Here is a 24,871-nt window from a genome sequence, read left to right as displayed (position 1 = left end):
CTGAAAATAGCTGTGCAGCAAAGCTCCCCATCCAACCTGACAGAGCTTGAGAGGATCTGCAGAGAAGAATGGGAGAAACTCCCCAAATACAGGTGTGCCAAGCTTGTAACCTCGTACCCAAGAAGACCCGAGGCTGTAATCGCTGCCAAAGGCGCTTCAACAAAGTTGAAGATAAAAACATGTATCTTTAAATTAGCAAACATTTCTAAAAACCTGAGTAAAGGGTCTGAATATTTATGTAAATGTGATATTTCAATTTTTTTTATCTTTAAATTAGCAAACATTTCTAAAAACCTGTTTTGCTTTGTCATTATGGGGTATTGTGTGTAGATTGAGGGAATAAAACAATTTCATCAATTTTAGAATAAGGCTGTAACCTAACAAAATGTAGAAAAAGTCAAGGGGTCTCAATTCTTTCCGAAGGCACTGTAGGTAGCTTATTAAGTGTGCATGAAACATTACAAATATGACTGTTTGTATTCATTGAATCAGATTATTGTTGAGTTGTGCAAATTATCATTCACAGCATAGATAAAATGCTATGATCATGAAACACATGCTCATGACAGACGAGAAAGAATAGACCAGGTAGAAACTCTTCTGAATGTAAACAGACATTTATTCTGTGATACCTTCTGGACAATTACAACCTCTAGGCACTAAATACAAAAATGTATAACATACAGTGGGTACATTTTTAGACCACAAGAACAATATGTGTAGAACTATACATGAAAAAGAAATGTGCAGATTTCAACACCAACACACAGCACCCAGAATCAGATGGGTCCATGCATGTAGGATTTGTTCTGGGCTATCAGATTATGCCTAATGATGGGTACTGGGCAGTGACTCCTGTTGCTCAGAAATCCACTAACTGATCTCTGTTTGACATGTGGGCTTCTTACAATGTTCCGCTAGTTAAAAAACTAATTCAGTCTCATCTTACTCAACCAAGAGCAGTATACTGAGGCATATATCCTCTCACAGATTGTAGCTACAATGTCTCTCTCAGTCCTCAATGGTGCTGTTTTCCCCCACAAAGCATTTTCATTTATTCCCACTCCTTTGTAGTGAAGCATTTGCCACAACCATAACACCTACACAGTTTTTACTTTTAGTATGGCGCTTTTTGTGGGCCTTTAAATTACTTGCTGATGTAAAGCCTTTTTTGCATAAAGGACATATATATGGCTTCTCCCCTGTGTGAGTCCTTGTGTGAACTGTCAGACCAGAATGACTACTAAAACATTTATCACAAAGACTGCAATTATATGGTTTTTCACCTGTATGGGTCCTCATGTGCACTTTAAGATGAGGGCCATTGCTAAAAGACCTGCCACATACACTACAGCTATGTGGTTTCTCCCCTGTGTGAATCCTCATATGCATACCCATATGGGCACTCTGAGTAAATCCTTTGCCACAGTCAGGACAATGATACGGTTTCTCCCCTGTGTGACATCTGATGTGTTTTTTCAGATTAGATTTACAGCTGAAACATTTCACACAATCACGGCACTGATAAGGTTTCTCACCTGTGTGGGTCCTGATGTGTACTTTCAGATTAGCTGCACTGTTGGAATATTTACCACAAAAAGGGCATGGAAGTAGATTCCGTCTGTGGCACCTCATATGCATTTTCAGTTTACTACTCATAGTGAAACATTTACTACAAACATCACAAGAAAACCTAGTGTCAATATGAGTTTGGAGGTGATCTTGCATACTCTCCGTGGAATGAAAGTTTTTTTCACACACACCACTATCGTCTGCGTCCTTCGCATGCATTTTCATATGACAAACTAGAGAACCCATGGAGTTAGCTACAGAACAGTCTAGATTAACTGCAGCGAGAGTCTGGGAGTCACTGGTTGGTTCTAATAATCTGTAGTCCTCTCCATCAGATTCTGTGTTGATCTGTTCATTTGAGGTGCTGGGGAAATGTGAGGTCCAACTTGAAACCTGATCATAGTGACTTTTCACAAAGGCAGGAGAGAATATGAACTCTTCCTCCAGCCCTTGAAGCTGCTCTTCCCCCTGATTGGTCCTGAGTTCCTCCTGTTCCTCTTTAACCTCCTGCCCCAGATTGGGGCTCCATTCCTTCTCACAGTGTTGCTGCTCAGGGGGAACCTCTTCCTTAGAGACAATGAGCTGCTGGAGGTCTGGAGAGAAGAAAAAAAGAGGATGAAACCACAAATGCTGGATTTAGGCCTAGGCCTAGGCCTGTACTAGCCCAATAATGGACTAAAGGAGCCTACCTAACCTTACTCCTTATAGTCTTATGATTATTTGGATCCCCATTAGCTTTTGCAGAAGCATCTGCTAGTCTTCCTGGGGTCCACAAAACATCCCTTCATATTACATCAAAATCAATTTACAAGGCCTCCCGAGTGGCGCAGTGGTCTAAGGCACCACTACAGATCCAGGTTTGATCCCGGGCTGTGTTGCAGCCGGCCGCAACCGTGAGACCCATGAGGGGTCGCACAATTGGCCCAGCGTTGTTCGGGTTAGGGGAGGGTTTGGCCGGCTGGGATGTCCTTGTCCCATCGCGCTCTAGCGACTCCGTGTGGCGGCCGGGCGCATATGCGACTTCGGTCGCCAGCTTGTGGCGTCCTTCTTCCGTTTACACACAGATGATCAGACACAGATAGCTAATTAGCAGAACGTTGACTGTCTTCCACCTGTCTTCCCTAAAACAAGCATTATCACATGGAAATATGACCATGTGGGAAATCTAACCCTAAAGGTGTGTAGTAATTTAACCGTTATTTATTTTTAAAAAAATTCACGCTGATATGAAATATACTGTACATTACTTATGTTTTCAAAACTGTACTGCAAGCAATGTGTCGTAATGTTTAGAGCAAGTGTCGAGGCTCTTAACAAAACGCCCCCGGTCATAAGATACTATCACAGAGTTTCTAAACATACAGTGGCGCTTAAAGGATGTCACGCTGCTTGCTTAGCGGGTACCACTTCCTCCCTATTCGGCACATACCTGGCTTGACCACAGGACCTCTGCTTCACAGAGTACCACACACTCCCTCAAGCGTCTCCACCGGTCGTGCCACTCATATGCCAGCTATTGAGTACAGTTCACACATCGTCATGTGCTACATTCACCCTTCAAACTTAATAAACAGCCCAACATCCCAGCGTATCATTCCGGGTCACGACACCACTGTACTGTCCACCAAACATACTGTGCTGTCTTTGATACTATCGTCAATATGCGCTAAAGGTAGTTAGGGCTAGGTTTGTACTATAAAATTCATCTTTAGCAAGGAATTAGGCTATATACCAGTTTCCCAAAGGCATCTTAAGGATAAATGTACCGTTAGAACCATTGGTCTGTTGATCTGGGACAGGTTTCCCAAAGGCATCTTAAGGCTAAATTCATCGTTAGAACCCTATCAATTTGCCTATAAACTGGTATAATTCCTTTCTAGAGGAATTTTCGAGTGCCGCTTTCTGGAAAACAGGATTATTTACAGAAAATGACAGTTAAAGCGACAAACCTGCTCGGTGTACCTTAATTTCAGGTTTAATGACGATATCCAGCAGCTTCTGTAAACGGACGTTCTCCTCCTTTGTACGGAAACATTCTTCCTGGTAATCTGCTATCGTTTGTTCAACTACCTCGAATATCTCCTCAGCAGCCGCTGTTAATCGCTGGTTGAGAAACCCTCTCAACAGCTGTATTTTAGACATGTTCAGGGCATGCAAATTCAGTTTGCTATTTACCTGAATTACGAGCTTGCTAGCACTGAGCTATATATGAACGGACCCTGGTTGCTAGCACTGGAACAAAAAACAGCGTGTCGTTAGCAACACTAAAAAGGCGAATCGCAACCAATTGACAGGTGCATACACCGCAGCCTACTGAACTGGAATGTGAGGCCGGTCACGACATATCTATACTGCTCTATTCTTTTTTAACTAACCTTAATCCCGACAAACCTCACTACTCCTGTCACCCCCCACGTAAAATACCGCCCACTCCCCATTCACTTCCGGGTCACGGAATTTAAGGCATTTTCTGAGTAGAGCGTTGTAGGAATTGTGTTGTGAATGCATAGTTTATGCACTACTCAAGATACACAAGTATAGTTTTGTAGTGTTCAGTAGGAAAACAGTAGTATTTACAGTAGTAATCAGGTAAGTACAGTATTTTTACTACTTGATGTTGGTAGTAAATAACTAGTCAAAACACAACAGCTTTACTACACAGGCCTATCAGTAGTACTCAGGTAGTTTTTACTACTTCTTTGCAGTGGTGTAAAGTACTTAAGTAAAAATACTTTAAAGTACTACTTAAGTAGTTTTTTGGGGTAACTGTACTTTACTTTACTATTTATATTTTTGACAACTTGTACTTTTACTTCACTACATTCCTAAAGAAAATAATGTACTTTTTACTCTATACATTTTCAAATAAAATTGTATTTGTCACATACACATGGTTAGAACCCTTTTCCCTGACACCCAAAAGTACTCATTAAAGGGGCCCTTTATTGTCGATACGGAGCCCCGACGATCCATCACGACTGGTCTGATGTAATCACCCGATGTGGTCTCAACAGGCTATTCCGTTACGATGTCTCCGAAGAACCATCTGCTAGCCCCGGCCCTCTAGCTTTCTGAACCCCGTGTCCACTCGCCTGACTCACCTATTGCTGTTCATTGGACCCTTTGATCACTCGGCTACACAGCTGATGCCCCCTGGACTGTTTCAATAACACGGTACCTCATTATGTTTATCTGTCGGCCCCAGCCTCGAACTCAGGCCCTGTATGTACCTAACTGACCCGCTCTGCCAATTCATCGCCATTTACCCATTGTTGTCTAAGCTGTCCTAATCAACACCTGTGATTGCTTTATGCCTCTCTCTAATGTCAATATGCCTTGTCTACTGCTGCCTTGGCTAGTTTTTATTGTTTTATTTCATTGTAGAGCCCTCAGTCCCGCTCAACATGCCTTAGAGAGCTCTTTTATCCCACCCCACACACATGCAGAGACCTCACCTGGCTTAACTGGTGCCTCCAGAGATGAAACCTCTCTCATCGTCACTCAACGTTACCTCCACTGTACTCACATCCTACCATACCCTTGTCTGCACATTATTCCCTGAATCTATTCTACCACGCCCAGAAATCTGCTCCTTTTATTCTCTGTTCCCAACGCACTAGACGACCAGTTCTTATAGCCTTTAGCCGAACCCTTATCCTACTCCTCCTCTGTTCCTCTGGTGATGTCGAGGTTATCCCAGGCGCTGTAGCCCCCAGTTCCACTCCTATTCCCCAAGCGCTATCATTTGTTGACTTCTGTAACTGTAAAAGCCTTGGTTTCATGCACGTTAACATCAGAAGCCACCTCCCTAAGTTTGTTTTATTCACTGCTTTAGCACACTCTGCCAACCCTGATGTCCTAACCGTGTATGAATCCTGGCTTAGGAAGGCCACTGCAGAGATAGTCTGCAGAGTTCTGTCATGCTATCCAGGTCTGTGCCCAAACAGTTCAAGCTTCTACTTTCCACCTTTCCAGAAATAAGTCTCTCACTGTTGCCACTTGTTATAGACCCCTCTCAGCCCCCAGTTGTGCCCTGGACACCATATGTGAATTGATTGCCCCCCATTTATCTTCAGAGTTGGTACTGTTAGGTGACCTAAACTGGGATATGCTTAACACTCAAAGCCCCGCCTTATCTCAGCTCACTGGTCTACAATCTAAGATAGATGCCCTCAATCTCACACAAATTATTAAGAAACCTTCCAGGTACAATCCTAAATCCGTAAACACGGGCTCCCTCATAGATATCATCCTGACCAACCTGCCCTCTAAATACACATCTGCTGTCTTCAACCAGGATCTCAGCGACACTCTAGACCCAAACTGTTACAGACCTATTTCTATCCTGCCCTGCCTTTCTAAAGTCTTCGAAAGCCAAGTTAACAAACAGATCACCGACCATTTCGAACCCTACCGTGTGTGAACAACTACAAATACCTAGTTGTCTGGTTAGACTGTAAACTCTCCTTACAGACTCACATTAAGCATCTCCAATCCAAAATTAAATCTAGAATCGGCTTCCTATTTTGCAACAAAGCCTCTTTCACTTATGCTGCTAAACATACCCTCGCAAAACTGACTATCCTACCGATCCTTGACTTCGGCGATGTCAGTTACAAAATAATCTCCAACACTCAGTGCCATCCATGTTTGTCACCAAAGCCCCATATACTACCCACCACTGCGACCTGTATGCTCTCGTTGGCTGGCCCTCGTTTCATATTTGTCGCCAAACCCACTGGCTCCAGGTCATCTATAAGTCTTTGCTAGGTAAAGCCCCGCCTTATCTCAGCTCACTGGTCACCATAGCAACATCCACCCGTAGCACGCAATCCAGCAGGTATATTTCACTGGTCATCCCCAAAGCCAACTCCCCCTTTGGCCGCCTTTCCTTCCAGTTCTCTGCTGCCAATGACTGGAACGAATTGCAAAAATCACTGAAGCTGGAGACATATCTCCCTCACTAACTTTAAGCATCAGCTGTCAGAGCAGCTTACCGATAATTGCACCTGTACATAGCCCATCTGTAAATAGCCCACCCAACTACTTCATCCCCATATTGTTATTTATTTTTGCTCTTTTTTTCACCCCAGTATCTCTACTTGCACATCATCTTCTGCACATCTATCACTCCAGTGTTAATGCTACATTTTTATTATTATGCCACTATGGCCTATTTATTGCCTTACCTCCCTAATCTTACTACATTTGCACACACTGTATATCATTTTTTTCTATTGTGTTATTGACTCTACGTTTGTTTATCCAATGTGTAACTCTGTGTTGTTTTTGCTGCACTGCTTTGCTTTATCTTGGCCAGGTCGCAGTTGTAAATGAGGACTTGTTCTCAACTGGCCTACCTGGTTAAATAAAGGTGAAATAAAAAAATAAAAAATGTTGAATGCTTAGCAGGACAGAAAAATTGTCCAATTCACACACTTATTAAGAGAACATCCCTGGTCATCCTTACTGTTGATCTGGTGGACTCACTAAAGACACATGCTTCGTTTGTAAATTATATTGGAGTGTTGGACTGTGCGCCTATCTATCAGTTAAAAAAAATGGTGCTGTCTGGTTTGCTTAAGGAATTTGCAATGATTTATACTTTTACTTTTGATACTTAAGTATATTTAAAACCAAATACTTTTAGACTTTTACTCAAGTAGTATTTTACTGGGTGACTTTCACTTTTACTTGAGTAAAAGTACAGGTACCTTCATAGAAATGACTCAAGTATGACAATTGGGTACTTTTTCCACCACTGCTTGTTTGTATAGTGCATAAGTAGTCAAAACATTACAGGCAGACTACACCAGCTTTTCAGCACTTACTGTGCTTGTGACCACAGAAGAAGACAACAGAACAGGAAAGGAATAGGGTTGAATGGTGGGAACCCGGTTACCGAGATTGACATGGGATTTAGCGCCCAAAACCACTCCCTTTTCCCAGGGATAAATAACTGCGAGAAACAGGTAAATTATAATAAATTATTTATGTGAACTATGAAATGATATGCAATGTCTAAATCTGGCTGCTCTACACCCTCTGCATGATGAATCAAAGGGTGGGGGCAGACAGCCCATCGCATTATAGAGTGTAGTTCACAATGCATGTAGACGTAGGCCTACATTTGCTGCAGTATAGCCTAAGCTAGAGTAATATAAAGACTGAATGCACGTCTCATTTACCCATCTCCATCTGGCTTTCGGGGGTCAACTTGTTTTTTCATTTAAAGATAAAAACATTTTTAATTGCAGCTGCAAAGTTTTAAAACGCCTATCACTCAAATATTGTTGCTTTAAATCAGTGCACATGCGAGCACTCTCACAGTCTCTCTATCTCTCTCTCCATCAACTCCCTTGAAATTGCATCCAAAATACGATTGCGTAATGAGCAAGAGACAAGAGGCTATAAGTTAAACGCTTATTATGCATAATCCATCATTAATTAGCTAAATGTAAGGATAATACTGCATTGAATGTATTTCCTGAAAAGGGTAAGCTAGGACATCTATATACAGTGCATTCCGAAAGTATTCAGACCCCTTGACTTGTTCCACATTTTTTTAGGTTACAGCCTTATTCTAAAATGTATTAAATAGTTTTTCCCCTCATCAATCTACACACAATACCCAATAGTGACAAAGCAAAAACAGGTTTTTTGAAATTTTTGCAAATTTATTTTAAAAATAAACTGAAATATCACATTTACATAAGTATTCAGACCCTTTACTCAGTACTTGTTGAAGCACCTTTGGCAGCGATTACAGCCATGATTCTTCTTGGGTGTGATGCCACAAGCTTGGCACACCTGTATTTGAGTTTCTCCCATTCTTCTCTGCAGATCCTCTCAAGCTCTGTCAGGTTGGATGGGGAGCGTTGTTGCACAGCTATTTTCAGGTCTCTCCAGAGATGCTCGATCGGGTTCAAGTCCGGGCTCTGGCTGGGCCACTCATGGACATTCAGAGACTTGTCCCGAAGCAACTATTGCGTTGTCTTGGCTGTGTGCTTAAGGTTGTTGTCCGGTTGGAAGGTGAACCTTCACCCTAGTCTGAGGTCCTGAGCTCTCTGGAGCAGGTTTTCATCAAGGATCTCTCTGTACTTTGCTCCGTTCATCTTTCCCTCGATCCTGACTAGTCTCCCAGTCCCTGCCGCTGAAAAACATCCCCATAGCATGATGCCGCCACCACCACCATGCTTCACCATAGGGATGATTCCATGTTTCCTCTAGACGTGACACTTGGCATTCAGGCCAAAGAGTTAAATATTGGTTTCATCAGACCAGAGAATCTTGTTTCCTCATGGTCTGAGAGTCTTTAGGTTCATTTTGGCAAACTCCAAGCGGGCAGTCATGTGCCTTTTACTGAGGAGTGGCTTCTGGCCACTCTACCATAAAGGCCTGATTGGTGGAGTGCTACAGAGATGGTTGTCCTTCTGGAAGGTTCTCCCATCTCCACAGAGGAACTCTGAAGCTCTGTCAAAGTGACCATCGGGTTCTTGGTCACCTCCCTGATCAAGGCCCTTCTCCCCGATTGCTCAGTTTGGCCAGGCGGCCTCGATGGTTCCAAACTTCTTCCATTTAAGAATGATGGAGGCCACTGTGTACATGGGGACCTTCAATGCTGCAGACATTTTTTGGTAGCCTTCCCCAGATCTGTGCCTCGACACAATCCTGGGTGTTAAGAAGCGTGGTTTGGCGGGTCATGTTTCGGAGGACGCATGACTCAACCTTTAATTTAATCCAATATAATCAATTTTAGAATAAGGCTGTAAATTAACAAAATGTAGAATAAGTGAAAGGGTCTGAATACTTTCCTTATGCACTGTAAATGGCACACAAGCAATCAAGGAATCAAAGTTTATTTGTGGCTGTATTTAAATGAATACAAACACTGGCCAATGTGGGTGGGCTTTCCTCACCACAGGGTGAAGGTCCTCTTCATGAGGTTGTGGTTGATGGTGGTGGAGCAGGGAACAGTGTCCAGGTGGTGGGAGCTGTTGGGCAGCGTGGGGACCCACTGGCTGTTCCTCTTCACCTTCTGCTCCCTGAGATGCACAGAGAAATGGGGAGATTTGAGAATGTAAGACTTTGACCAATGAAACCCATTTGGGTTTTTAATCCATTTTAGAATAAGGCTGTAACGTAACAAAATGTGGAAAAAGTCGAGGGGTCTGAATACTTTCCGAATGCACTGTATATGCGTCAGCCGACTAATTATCCAAATAGGCCCTACTATATTTCAAAATCAAATTCGCTATATTTTGAAATCAAATTCGCTAGCCTATACTTTTTAGTTTGTAGGCTGTCACGCCTGCTCCCGCTCTCCCTCTCTGGCGTTCGAGGGTGCCAGGCTGCTCTTCATTATGCACACCTGTCACCATCATTACGTGCAGCTGCGCAATATTGGACTCACCTGGACTCACCTGGACACCTCCTTGTTTAATACCCCCTATATAACTGTCTGCTCCCCCATTTGTTCCCTGTGTCAGCATTAATGTCTTTATGTGTTCATGTCCAGATGCTGTCCTGTTCCTATTAAATGTTCACTCACTGTACCTGCTTATCGTCTCTACCAGCGTCAATCCTTACAGAATGCTGACACCACGAAAAGAAGTATCAGGGAGTTTTGGTTTTTGTTTTGGTTGGTGACGTCGGGTCCGGGTGTGCCTCAGCTAGCTCGTCGGGCTTCCACGCCTTAGCTGGCTCAAGAGGTCTTCTTGCCTTGGTGGGCTCGTCAGGCGCCCACCCCACGTCATGCTTCAGCCGGCCCATCAAGCTCCCACGCCTCAGCCAGTTCGTCGGGCTCCCACGCCTCAGTGGGATCGTCAGGCTTTCACGCCTGTGCCGGTTCGTCAGGCTCCCACGCCTCAGCCGACTCGTCGGCTTCTGTGTGTAATGTGCAGTAGCCTATGAATCATATATGTATTGGACAATAATTTGGGCTTGGGCTCATTAAATATTGTTAATGTAGGGCTCATAAAATGTATTTAATATATGACTCATCAGGCTCAGGTAGCATCACGTTTGAATGTTCATGCTGATCAGAGCTTTATTCAAATCCAGACATACAGTAAGTCGTAATTATGTTTGTTTAATTTGGAATAAGCTTTTATTTTAATATTTACCACTGTAGCAGTACAACTGTCACAACATCCACAGAAGGTGGCGCCTCTCCTCGGTCGAGCGGCGCTCGGCGGTCGTCGTCGCCGGCCTACTAGCTGCCACCGATCTGTGTTTCAGTGTCTATTAGTTATGTCTGTTTGTTGATTGCACCTGTTTTGTGTTTGTCATTAGTGGGGGGGTATTTAGTCTGTCTGTGTTTAGCTAGGATTTGTGCGGGATTGTTCGTTGTTACGTGTGGTGTTACTTCTATTATATAGGCATTTGGGTTGCCGGGCTGCGCCCCGTCTGCCTTTTGAGCGGACCTTCTTTTAGTCATTTTTTCTGACTGTTATGCTCCCAGCTGTATATGAATCTTGCCCGTGGATTAATTAAATTAAGTTTGTTCTCACGGACCTCAGTCTCCTGCGCTTGACTCACTCCTTAAACTGTTCATTCCGCTCGTGACAGAATCCCGCACCACTTATGGAGTCAGCAGGGACAGGAACATTGTCAATGGAGGAACAAGTCTCCCAACATGCCAGCCTCCTCCAGCGACTGGGCACGGCCATGGACCAGGTGCTGACCCGATTGGAGAGCTGGGAGCGAGTCGCTCCATCACCCCCACCAGGACCAATTCATCACCCTGCGCCCCTACCGAATCCAACCGAACCCAGTACAAGCGGGATACGGATAATGGCTCCCAGGGAGTTCGATGGGACGGCCGCTGGGTGCAAGGGGTTTTTGCTCCAGTTGGACCTGTACCTGGCGACCGTCCGGCCCTCTCCCTCCGATGAAGAGAGGGTGAGCGTCCTCATCTCGTGCCTCACGGGTAGAGCCCTGGAATGGGCCAACGCCGTCTGGGAGGGCCCAGACTCAGCGAAGGACAACTACCCAGAGTTCGCTCGCCGCTTCCGGGCGATATTCGATCATCCCCCGGAGGGCAAGGTGGCGGGTGAGCGATTATTTCATCTGAGGCAGGAGACGAGGAGCGCTCAGGACTTTGCTCTGGAGTTCCGGACTCTAGCCGCCGGATCGGGGTGGAATGAGCGGGCCCTGATTGACCACTACAGGTGTAGTCTACGTGAGGACGTCCGCCGGGAGCTGGCTTGCCGGGACCATACCACCACGCTGGACCAGTTGATTGATTTGTCCATCAGGCTGGACAACCTGCTAGCTGCCCGGGGACATTCCGATCGGGGCCTATTCATTCCACCTCCCATCCCTCCTGCTCCAACGCCCATGGAGCTTGGAGGGACTGCTGCTAGGAGGACCGGAGGGGGGGGCCTCTCCTGCACCCACTGTGGCCGTAGAGGACACACTGCGGACCGGTGCTGGAGAGGTTCTCCCGGGAACTCAGATGGCAGGCAGAGCACTCCATCGACCCCCCCAGGTGAGTCAGCACCAGCCTCACCCAGAGCCCCCTGTCGACCACATGTATGTCTCTGTTTTCTTCCCTGAGTTTTCCCCTCACTCCCAGTATAAGGCACTAGTCGATTCAGGCGCGGCTGGGAGTTTCATGGACCGAAGTGTTGCTGATAAGTTAGGGATTCCCCTGGTTAAACTGGACAAACCCTTCCCCGTGCACGCGTTAGATAGTCGACCACTAGGGTCTGGCCAAGTGAGGGAGGAAACAGTGCCACTGGTCATGGTAACGCAGGGGGGTCATGAGGAACGTATCAGCCTGTTCCTTATTGATTCCCCGGCATTTCCGGTGGTGCTGGGACTTCCCTGGCTAGCCTCTCACAATCCTTAGATTTCATGGGGGCAGAGGGCTCTTAAGGGGTGGTCGAGGGAGTGCTCAGGTAGGTGTATAGGAGTTTCCATCGGTGCAACCACGGTGGAGAGTCCAGACCAAGTTTCCACTGTACACATCCCCTCTGAATATGCCGATTTGGCTATCGCCTTCAGTAAAACGAAGGCGACTCAATTACCACCCCATCGACAGGGGGATTGTGTGATAAACCTCCAGGCTGGCGCAGCCCTTCCTAAAAGTCACGTGTACCCTCTGTCACAAGAGGAGACAGTGGCTATGGAGACATACGTCACTGAATCCTTGAGAAAGGGATACATTCGGCCATCTAAATCACCCGTCTCCTCGAGTTTCTTTTTTGTGAAGAAGAAGGGGGGAGGCCTGCGCCCATGCATTGACTATAGAGGTCTAAATTCTATCACAGTGGGGTTCAGTTACCCACTACCTCTCATTGCTACGGCTGTGGAGTCATTTCACGGGGCGCGCTTTTTCACCAAACTAGATCTCAGGAGCGCGTATAACCTGGTGCGTATCCGAGATGGAGACGAGTGGAAGACCGCATTTAGTATCACATCGGGCCATTATGAGTACCTCGTCATGCCATATGGGTTAAAGAATGCTCCCACCGTCTTCCAATCCTTTGTGGACGAGGTTCTCAGGGACATGCTCGGGCAGGGGGTGGTGGTGTACATCGAAGACATCTTGATCTACTCCGCCACTCGCGCCGAGCATGTGGCTCTGGTGCGTAAAGTGCTTGGGCGGCTGCTGGAGCATGACCTATACGTCAAGGCTGAGAAATGTGAGTTCTTCCAACAAGCCGTTTCTTTTCTGGGATATCGCATTTCCACCACAGGGGTGGTGATGGAAGATGACCGCGTTACGGCTGTGCGTAATTGGCCGACCCCTACCACTGTGAAGGAGGTGCAGCGGTTCTTGGGGTTCGCCAATTATTACCGGAGGTTTATCCGGGGTTTTGGCCAGGTGGCAGCTCCCATTACCTCACTGATGAAGGGGGGTCCGGTGCAATTGCGGTGGTCAGCAGAGGCGGACAGAGCCTTCCGTCGTCTGAAGGTTCTGTTTACCAACGCTCCGGTGCTGGCGCATCCGGATCCCTCTTTGCCATTCATAGTGGAGGTGGACGCGTCCGAGGCTGGGGTGGGAGCTGTGCTTTCGCAGCGTTCGGGCGCTCCTCCGAAGCTCCGCCCCTGCGCATTCTTTTCTAAGAAGCTGAGCCCGGCGGAGCGCAACTATGATGTGGGGGACAGGGAGTTGTTAGCCGTGGTCAAGGCTTTGACAGTGTGGAGACATTGGCTTGAGGGGGCACGTCATCCTTTTCTCATCTGGACCGACCACCGTAACCTGGAGTACATCCGGGCAGCGAGGAGACTTAATCCTCGTCAAGCCAGGTGGGCCATGTTCTTTATGAGGTTTCAGTTCACCCTTTCGTACATTCCGGGTTCTCGGAACCGGAAGGCCGACGCACTGTCACGTCTCTACGACACCGAGGAGCGGACCATCGATCCCACTCCCATACTCCCTGCTTCCTGTCTGGTGGCACCGGTGGTGTGGGAGCTGGATGCGGACATTGAGCGGGCGGGTCGGTTCGAACCCACTCCACCTCAATGTCCCGCGGGTCGGAAGTTCGTTCCGCTGGGTGTTCGCGATCGCTTGATCCGATGGGCCCACACTCTACCCTCCTCGGGTCACCCTGGGGTGGAACGGACAGTGCGAGGCCTGAGGGGGAAGTACTGGTGGCCCACCTTGGTAGAGGATGTAACACACTATGTCTCTTCCTGTTCGGTGTGCGCCCAGTGCAAGGCTCCTAGGCACCTGCCTCGAGGGAAATTACAGCCCCTCCCTGTTCCACAACGACCTTGGTCTCACCTCTCGGTGGATTTCCTTACGGATCTCCCGCCATCTCAGGGAAATACTACGATCCTGGTTGTTGTGGATCGGTTCGCGAAGTCCTGCCGTCTGCTTCCGTTGTCCGGTCTTCCTACGGCCCTACAGACCGCGGGGTGCCCGAGGATATCGTATCTGATCGGGGTCCCCAGTTCACGTCCAGGGTGTGGAGGTCGTTTATGGAGAGGCTGGGGGTCTCGGTCAGCCTGACATCGGGTTTCCACCCCGAGAGTAATGGGCAGGTAGAGCGCATTAACCAGGATGTAGGCAGGTTTCTGCGGTCATATTGCCAGGACTGGCCAGGGGAGTGGGCGCGGTTCGTACCCTGGGCCGAGATGGCCCAGAATTCTCAGCGCCACTCCTCTACTAACCTGTCACCCTTCCAGGTCGTGTTGGGGTATCAGCCGGTCCTGGTGCCATGGCAACAGAGCCAGACAGAGGCTCCTGCGGTGGAGGAATGGGTCCAGCGCTCTAGGGAGACCTGGAATGCGGTCCAGGAGTGTATAAAGAAGGCTGGAGAACGACACAAAGAGAGCGCTGACCACCACCGCAGTGAAGCCCCCGTGTTTAACCCGGGGGATAGAGTCTGGCTCTCGACCCGGAACCTGCCCCTCCACCTGCCCTGCCGGAAGCTGGGGCCGCGATTTGTAGGGCCATTCAAAGTCCCGAGGAGAATAAACGAGGTGTGTTATAGGTTCCAACTTCCTACATATTACCGTATTAACCCCTCGTTTCATGTGTCTCTCCTCAGGCCGGTGGTAGCTGGTCCGCTGCAGGACGCTGAGGTGCGGGAGGTCCCCCCGCCCCCCTTGGACATCGGAGGGGCCCCGGCGTACACAGTCCGGGCCATCTTGGACTCCCGACGTCGGGTCGGGGGCCTACAGTACCTCGTGGACTGGGAGGGGTAAGGTCCGGAGGAGAGGTGCTGGATCCCGGCGAGGGACATTCTGGATCCAGCCATGTTGCGGAATTTCCACAACCTCCGTCCGGATCGCCCAGCGCCTCGCCCTCCGGGTCGTCCCTGAGGCCGGCGTCGGCGCGCTGCGGGACCCGCGCGTCAGGGGAGGGGTACTGTCACAACATCCACAGAAGGTGGCGCCTCTCCTCGGTCGAGCGGCGCTCGGCGGTCGTCGTCGCCGGCCTACTAGCTGCCACCGATCTGTGTTTCAGTGTCTATTAGTTATGTCTGTTTGTTGATTGCACCTGTTTTGTGTTTGTCATTAGTGGGGGGGTATTTAGTCTGTCTGTGTTTAGCTAGGATTTGTGCGGGATTGTTCGTTGTTACGTGTGGTGTTACTTCTATTATATAGGCATTAGGGTTGCCGGGCTGCGCCCCGTCTGCCTTTTGAGCGGAGCTTCTTTTAGTCATTTTTTCTGACTGTTATGCTCCCAGCTGTATATGAATCTTGCCCGTGAATTAATTAAATTAAGTTTGTTCTCACGGACCTCAGTCTCCTGCGCTTGACTCACTCCTTAAACTGTTAATTCCGCTCGTGACAACAACAAACTATCATGGTCCAAACACACCAAGAAAGTCGTGAAAAGGGCACGACAACACCTTTTCCCCCTCAGGAGACTGAAAAGATTTGGCATGGGTCCTCAGATCCTCAAAAAGTTCTACAGCTGCACCATCGAGCATCCTGACCGGTTACATCACCGCCTAGTCTGGCAACTGCTTGGCATCCGAGCGTAAGGCGCTACAGAGGGTAGTGCGTACAGCCAAGTACATCACTGGGGCCAAGCTTCCTGCCATCCAGGACCTATATACTAGGCGGTGTCAGAGGAAGACCCCAAAAAATGTCAAAGACTCCAGTCACCCGTCATAGACTGTTCTCTCTGCTACCACACGGCAAGCGGTACCGGAGTGCCAAGTCTGGGTCCAAAAGGCTCCTTATCAGCTTCTTCCCCAAAGCCATAAGACTGCTGAACAATTAATCAAATGACCACCTGGACTATTTGCATTGACCCCCCCCCCCCCCCCCCCCTGCTACTCGCTGTTTATTATCTATGCATAGTCACTTTACCCTCACCTACACGTACAAATTACCTCGACTAACCTGTATCCCCGCACATTGACTCAGTACCGGTACCCCCTGTATATAGCCTCATTAATGTTATTTTATCATGTTACTTTATTAATTTTCTTTTACTTTAGTTATTTTGTAAATATTTTCTTAACTCTATTTTATTAAAACTGCATTGTTGGTTTTAAGGGCTTGTAGATAAGCATTTCACATTAAGGTCTACATTGTATTCAGCGCATGTGACAAATACAATTTGAATTGCATTTTAAATAAATAGGAGAATGGTTAAATTAGCATAATTGAAAGACCCCCTCCCAAAGTTTTACTATGTTGTATTTAGGTGACTCGAAACATTCAGGGGGTCTGTTACCACCCTGGGCCCCCGTAATTCACACTGATCCAAATCGAGTGAGGATGATTGGAGGACAATATTTGCGGGCTCTGTTAATTTAGGGCTACGTGCTACATCATGGACTACCTTTATGACATCACAAATAGGTTTTTATGGAGGCACACAGGAGAGGCTACTTTGATCCCTCATCAGTCGTCACTGTCTTGCATCCTTTATTAGGCTAATAAATTTGTCATAAGTCAAACTAGTAGGAACCCAAGATGCTAGAGTCATGAATAAATAAACAATAAATAAGCTAAACAGTTCATATGCCAATTTCTTATTGCAGTTTTACAGTGGCAGTGACTTTGACATCACAGACAAAAGCTTTGTCTAGATATATTCGAGGTTACATCATAGCTTTCTCTTCTGTATCTTCCTCCTCACGCAAAGCCAAGGTTTTTACCTAGCCTTCTGCAGCGCGGCAAAAAGTTATTTGAAAAAGTTTTGATTGAGATTGTTTACTAGAAAAAATATTATGAAAACAGTCAGATCCACAATTTTATATAAAAAACGCTTGCATGTCAGGTTATGTCGAATTATATGACTTTGAATTAAAGAGATCAGTAAATGAGTAGGGTAGCAGGTAGCCTAGCGGTTAGAGCATTGGGCCCTTGAACAAAGCACTTGCTCCAGGGTCGCCATTGATAATGGCAGACCCTGGCCATTAAAGGCTCCCGAGTGGCGCAGCGGTCCAAGGCACTACATCTCAGTGCTAGAGGCGTCACTACAGAGCCTGGTTCGATTCTGGGCTGTATCACAACCGGCTGTGATTGGTAGTCTCATAGGGTGGCGCACAATTGGCCCAGCGTCGTCCGGGTTAGGGGAGGGTTTGGCCGGGGTAGGTTGACATTGTAAAATAAGAATTTGTTCTTAACTGACTTGCCTAGTTAAAACCTGTTTGGGATAGGGGGCAGTATTTTCATGGCCGGATAAAAAACGTACCCGATTTAATCTGGTTACTACTCCTGCCCAGAAACTAGAATATGCATATAATTTGTAGATTTGGATAGAACACACTCTAAAGTTTCTAAAACTGTTTGAATGGTGTCTGTGAGTATAACAGAACTCATATGGCAGGCCAAAACCTGAGAAGATTCCATACAGGAAGTGCCCTGTCTGACAATTTATTGTCCTTCTGTAGCCTCTCTATCAAAAATACAGCATCTGTGCTGTAACGTGACATTTTCTAAGGCTTCCATTGCCTCTCAGAAGGCGCCAGAAAGTGGAATGAGAGCCCCTGCAGTCTCTGGGCTAAGAACAGCAGGAGTATTTGTTACTGGCCTGCCTGGGGACAGTGACACTGGAGATGCGCGTCCACGAGACTACTCCATTTTGTTCTTTCAGTCTTTGAATGAATACAACGTCGCTCGGTTGGAATATTATCGCTATTTTACGAGAAAAATAGCATAAAAATTGATTTTAAACAGCGTTTGACATGCTTCGAAGTACGGTAATGGAATATTTTGAAATGTTTTGTCACGAAATGCGCCCGCGTGTCACCCTTCGGATAGTGACCTCAACACACGAACAAAACGGAGCTATTTCAATATAACTATGGATTATTTCGAACCAAGACAACATTTGTTGTTGAAGTAGAAGTCCTGGGAGTGCATTCTGACGAAGAACAGCAAAGGTAATCCAATTTTTCTTATAGTAATTCTGAGTTTAGTGAGCACCAAACTTGGTGGGTGTCAAATTAGCTAGCCTGTGATGGCCGAGCTATCTACTCAGAATATTGCAAAATGTGCTTTCGCCGAAAAGCTATTTTAAAATCTGACACCGCGATTGCATAAAGGAGTTCTGTATCTATAATTCTTAAAATAATTATGTTTTTTGTAAACGTTTATCGTGAGTAATTTAGTAAATTCACCGGAAGTTTGCGGTGGGTATGCTAGTTCTGAACATCACATGCTAATGTAAAAAGCTGTTTTTTGATATAAATATGAACTTGATTGAACAAAACATGCATGTATTGTATAACATAATGTCCTAGGAGTGTCATCTGATGAAGATCATCAAAGGTTAGTGCTGCATTTAGCTGTGGTTTTGGTTTTTGTGACATATATGCTTGCTTTGAAAATGGCTGTGTGATTATTTTTGGCAGGGTACTCTCCTGACATAATCTAATGTTTTGCTTTCGCTGTAAAGCCTTTTTGAAATCGGACAATGTGGTTAGATTAAGTCTTGTCTAGTCTTGTCTTTAAAATGGTGTAAAATTGATTGTTTGAGAAAATTGAATTGTGGTATTTTAGTTGGTTTTGTATTTCGCGCCGTGCGATGCCATTGGCTGTTGGCTAGGGGTTCCGCTAGCGGAACGTCTGTCCTTAACAGGTTAAAAAAAGGTTATATAAATAAATGATCCCACTCTCTGAGGGTGTATCAGGGAGAGTTGGGATATGCAAATAACACATTTCCAATTCACACATGCATCGTAATGCACACTTCTACATTTGTGAAATAGGAATGATATAAGCGCCCATGAAATTATTATTAAACAAGTAATTACATTTCAGAGATCTCAAGTTCTACTATTTATCCACTAGGCGACAGCATGTCTCTACCTGACACAGACATCTGAGCTCCCAGCCATCCAAGACATTCATGCCAGGCGGTGTCTGAGAAAGGCCTGAAAAGGACTCCAGCCACCCGAGCTATGGACTGTTCCCTCTGCTCCCGTCCAGCAGGTGGTACTGGAGCATCGGGTTGAGGACCAACAGGCTCCAAAAGAGCTTATTTTCCCAGGCCATAAGACTGTTTAATAGCATAAAACTTTAATAGCTGACTACCCCTGCCCTCTCTCTTCCACAGACTATCCACCATGACTACCTGCACGGACTCTATGCCCATCCTCAGGTCTCTACCACTTAGCCACATACACCTACACTGACACTCTTCACATTCACGCATACACACATACCAACATACACACTCATGCACCTATGCTCACACACTCCCCACTGACACCTCACACATACACTCACCCTCACTCATTACCATGCACGCACCACATATGCTGCTGCCATAATTGATTGATTGATTATAGGGATTCATATTACCATCCGATGCTGCTATATTGTTTGTCAGGATTATTTATCCTGCTACCAGCCACTTTAACCTTTTACTGCAGTGGGCTAAATCAGGGTCACACAAAGTCTTTATTGGTAGTCTTCAACAAATCTACCTTGAAACAAAAGTATACACCTCACACATGTTTATGGGCTTAAAAAAAGAAGACATCTGTACCATGTCAGATATGGAGTTGAAATATATTCAATTTTGAGTTTGCATCCCAATATTACACTTTATATACATCACAAAAGTCTGAAATTTAACAAAAATGTTTGATGTAGAAACACCAGATTTTTTCAGGTTAAAACAAAATAAAGTTCTATTAAATATGAAATTATGAAAAAGATGAATAACATTCCACCCATCAGGCCACTAGGTCGTTTGACTGCAGGAAAGGGCTACCCCTTGTTTATATGTACATTCCTACCTCAATCACTCCAGTAACCCTGCACATTGTAACAATGATATTGGCACTGCACTCACATATATACAGTATACCTTAACTGCACTCAACTGTATACAGCATACTTTAACTGCACTCACCTGTATACAGTATAATTTAACTTCATTCTCCTGTATACAGTATACCTTAACTGCATTCTCCTGTACAGTATACCTTAACTGCATTCTCCTGTATACAGTATACCTTAACTGCATTCTCCTGTACAGTATACCTTAACTGCATTCTCCTGTATACAGTATACCTTAACTGCATTCTCCTGTACAGTATACCTTAACTCCTTTCACCTGTATATAGTATACTTTAACTACATTCTTCTGTTTCTTTTCTATTTCTTCTCTCGCAGTTCACGTGCTTTATTTCATATCTATATTTCTATTTCTTATCTATATTAACGTTTATTGCGCATTGTTGGGAAAGAGCTCATAAGTTAAGCATTTCACTGTACGGTGTTATACCTGCTGTATCCTGTGCATGTGACATTAACATTTTAAACTAAAACTGAGTGGCGACACTCACTGCTAATTCAGATGCTTTCCTCAATTGTCTTAGATCAGGCTGCATGTAACTGGTTTAAAAATCACTAGATAGAACTCAATGTGTATCTACTGATGGTATTAAATCAGGTTTCCTGGATATAGCAATCTCACTGTACCAAACATCAAACTTTAGACATACAAGTTACCACACCCGGGCTCAGTGAGGTGAACTCTAGAAATTCCTTTGGTCTCTAATCTACTGAGTTAGGTAAATCACCTTTTCTTACGCCTTATTTGTGGAACAATGTTTTGGTGTTTCTAGGGCAATTCAGAAAGCTGATTGAGGACCTTATTACTGATGAATATGTTTTGTTTTTTATGATCGTGTTTTTCTTTCTGCTTGCATTTTGTATTTATAATGAACAAAAATATAACATGCAACAACTTGAAAGATTTTACTGAGTTACAGTTAATATAAGGAAATCCGTCAATTCAAATGCCCTAATCTATGGATTTCACATGACTGGGCAGGGGTGCAGCAATGGGTGGGCCTGGGAGGGCATAGGCCCACCCACTTGGCAGCCACGCCCACCCACTGGATAGCTAAGAATGAGTTTTTCCCCACAAAAGGGCTTTATTACAGACAGAAATACTCCTCATCACCCCCCACCCACCTCAGACGATCCCAGTGAAAAAGCCAGATGGGGAGGTCCTGGCCTGGCGTGGTTACACGTGGTCTGTGGTTGGGAGGCCAGTTGGATGTACTGCCAAATTCTCTAAAACAACATTTGAGGCAGTTTATGATAGAGAAATAAACATGACATTATCTGGAAACAGCTCTGGTAGACATTACTGCAGTCAGCATGTCAATTGCACGCTCCCTCAAAATTTGAGACATCTGTGGCATTGTGTTGTGTGACAAATCTGCACATTTTAAAGTGGCCTTTTATTGGCCCCAGCACAAAGTGCATCTGTGTAATGGTCATGCTGTTTAATCAGCTTCTTGATATTCCCCACCTGTCAGGTGCATGGATTATCTTGGCAAAGGAGAAATATGAACAAAGGAGGGATATAAACAAGTTTGTGCACAACATTTGAGAGAATAAAGCTTTTTGTGTGTATGGAAAATGTCTGGGATTTTTTATTTCAGATCATGAAACATGTGACCAACACTTTACATGTTGCCTTTATATTTTTGTTCAGTGTGTATTTTCTGTAATTTGTGTAATTCATGGCTTATCTGTAAAAGAGACCTTGGTCTCAGTATGACTCCCTGATAAAAAGGTTAAATAAAACTACCACTCACAGATTTCAAGTGTTGTGTTTACGTCATTGTAATGCTGTAACCTAACAAAGAAATCACCACAGATAAAGGGGAGAGGGCTTTTATTCTTCATTTGTTTAATGTACGGGGAAAAATGTGTGTGTGTATATATATATATGTGTATATATATATATATATATATATATATACACTAGATGACTAACAGGGGGCGCTGTTTTCAAGTCACAACACCTCCATCTTGGCACTCCCCCACGCGAAAACTTTTTTTAAGCTATAGAAATGCATGTATTAATGTCTACATTTCTTTTGGCCATGTTTATTCTTTTACACACATATTAATGCATACTTTTAAATGACATTAAGTGAGCTAAACATAAAAATACAAAATAATAAAAAACATTTTCCTTAAAGTATACATTTTGAAAGTTATAATGTTACTGCCCCAACTACAACAAAAAAATACTTAAATACAGGTAATTTTGTTCTTGAAACATTGAGTTGAAATACTGTACAATTCCATTCATTCCTACGGAGCAGACGATTCTAAACTTTTTCAATTGGGGTCCCCCTTCTAGCATTGGGGAACACACTTGTGCACACACCACGTCTAATTCTATGGGCACAAGCACAAACTGTTCACACCCCTCTTGTTGGTAGAGAGAATGTTGCAGGTTTAAAGCTTATTTCCAACAATTCTAAAAATTTTGCCACTGGGTGCCAAGAAAAATGTGCCGTTTTAAAGCTAATTTTCTTGCAATTCTATATATTTTGCCATGTCTAATGTGTATATCACTGCTCACGTTTCCAGCTACAATAGTCATTTACATTAACAATGTCTACACTGTATTTCTGATCAATTTGATGTTATTTTAATGGACAAAAAATATGCTTTTCTTTCAAAAACAAGGACATTTCTAAGTGACCCCAAACTTTTGAACGTTAGTGTATATATATAATTTATAAATCCAAAAATGGATGCAGCAACTACAGATTAGCCCTTTAAGTCTATCAAAAGTGTGCAAGTCTGAGCATGTATCCATTAGGCCTATGGATGTTTTTTTATCAGCATGAATTAGATAGAGCAATAAAAGCCCCACTTTTATTCCAAAAGCTTTGATCCGCACTATGCAGCTGTTGCAACAGTGCATTTTTCAGTGGCTGTCCACTGGTTTCAAAAACAATGATTGATAGGCAGCTTAAACTTCTTTAATTCAACCATTATTGGGTTCAAATACACATTTAGATTTGTGAACAGCCATCCACAACAACCACATTCTGTAAGGCGCAAATAGCTAAATGAGAGAGCAGCAGTGTGATTCACATCAATGCCTATGTAGATATCAATAATAAGCATCGCCATAGACTACACCAGTGCTGTCATCCTTACCTCCAAGCATTTATTCAATTTGGATAATCTTTGGATACCGACAGCAGTCGCACCGTTGGAAGACATAGCTTGAACTGTAGTTTACAAAAGCCTATTCCTACTCTTTTCCCGCGAACCAGCAATCAAATCAAATCAAATGTATTTATATAGCCCTTCTTACATCAGCTGATATCTCAAAGTGCTGTACAGAAACCCAGCCTAAAACCCAAACAGCAAGCAATGCAGGTGTAGAAGCACGGTCGCTAGGAAAAACTCCCTAGAAAGGCCAAAACCTAGGAAGAAACCTAGAGAGGAACCAGGCTATGAGGGGTGGCCAGTCCTCTTCTGGCTGTGCCGGGTGGAGATTATAACAGACACATTTGGTGTGTCATCATAGTGGTCTCTGACTTGTGGTCAGACTCGCTCAGGTGCAGTGGTGTAAAGTACTTAAGTAAAAATACTCTGTATCTGTACTTTACTTTACTCTTGATATTTTTGACAACCTTTACTTTTACTTCGCTACATTCCTAAAGAAAATAATGTACTTTTTACTCCTTACATTTTCCGTGACACCCAAAAGTACTCGTTACATTTTGAATGTCAAGCAGGACAGGGAAATTGTTCACGCTCTTCTACTGCCTCTGATCTGGCAGACTCACTAAACACAACTGCTTCGTTTGTAAATTGTGTCTGAGTGTTGAACTGTGCCCCTGGCTATCCGTAAATTTTAAAAACAAGAATATCGTGTTCTCTGGTTTGCTTAATATAAGACATTTGAAATAATTTATACTTTACTTTTGATACTTAAGTACATTTAAAACCAACTACTTTTAGACTTTTATTCAAGTAATATTTTACTGGGTGACTTTTTTTAAAGGTATCTTTACTTTTATGATGTATGAAAATTGGGTACATTTTCTATCACTGCTCAGGTGGAACAAACTTCAATTTGCTTATTTTTTCAATGCTGATTTGAATGTCATTGAGAAAACAGGGAAGTGTCAAATATGTTTTTTCTCGCAAATATCCTTTCCGAATTTAAAAGTCATCCTCGAAGTAATCATCTAGTTTTTCAAAAGTATCTGTAATCTGATTACAATATTTCTGCTGGTAATGTAACGGATTACAATTACCGTTTTTTGTAATCCCTTACATGTAATCCGATACTCCCCAACCCTGGTAGTTATTTTTTAAATGTTTTATTTTACCTTTATTTAACCAGGTAGGCTAGTTGAAAACAAGTTCTCATTTGCAACTGCGACCTGGCCAAGATAAAGCATAGCAATTCGACACATACAACAACACAGAGTTACACATGGAATAAACAAAACATACAGTCAATAATACAGTAGAACAAAAGAAAACAAGTCTATATACAGTGAGTGCAAATTAGGTAAATTAAGGCAATAAATAGGCCATGGTGGCGAAGTAATTACAATATAGCAATTAAACACTGGAATGGTAGATG

General features: G+C 44.4%; 1 long non-coding RNA gene and 1 other non-coding gene across 2 annotated transcripts; one reads left to right on the top strand and one right to left on the bottom strand.

Annotated features, from left to right (window-relative positions):
- Window positions 1–598: 598 nt before the first annotated feature.
- Window positions 599–4,037, bottom strand: LOC106570461 (uncharacterized). Its single transcript, XR_014378913.1, has 2 exons — window positions 3,522–4,037; window positions 599–2,165 (listed from the first exon to the last, which is right to left on the bottom strand). It is a non-coding gene; the product is annotated as an uncharacterized LOC106570461 (transcript).
- On the top strand, window positions 4,023–15,772 carry LOC123726217 (uncharacterized). The gene is made up of 3 exons (XR_006758573.2): window positions 4,023–4,161; window positions 4,587–4,746; window positions 15,078–15,772. It is a non-coding gene; the product is annotated as an uncharacterized LOC123726217 (long non-coding RNA).
- Window positions 15,773–24,871: the final 9,099 nt, after the last annotated feature.

Source organism: Salmo salar, chromosome 01 (genome assembly GCF_965601325.2).
Source record: "Salmo salar chromosome 01, fSalSal1, whole genome shotgun sequence".
Taxonomy (NCBI): Eukaryota; Metazoa; Chordata; class Actinopteri; order Salmoniformes; family Salmonidae; genus Salmo; species Salmo salar.
Note: the sequence above shows the minus strand (reverse complement) of the source record. Positions and strands in the feature narration are given on the sequence as shown.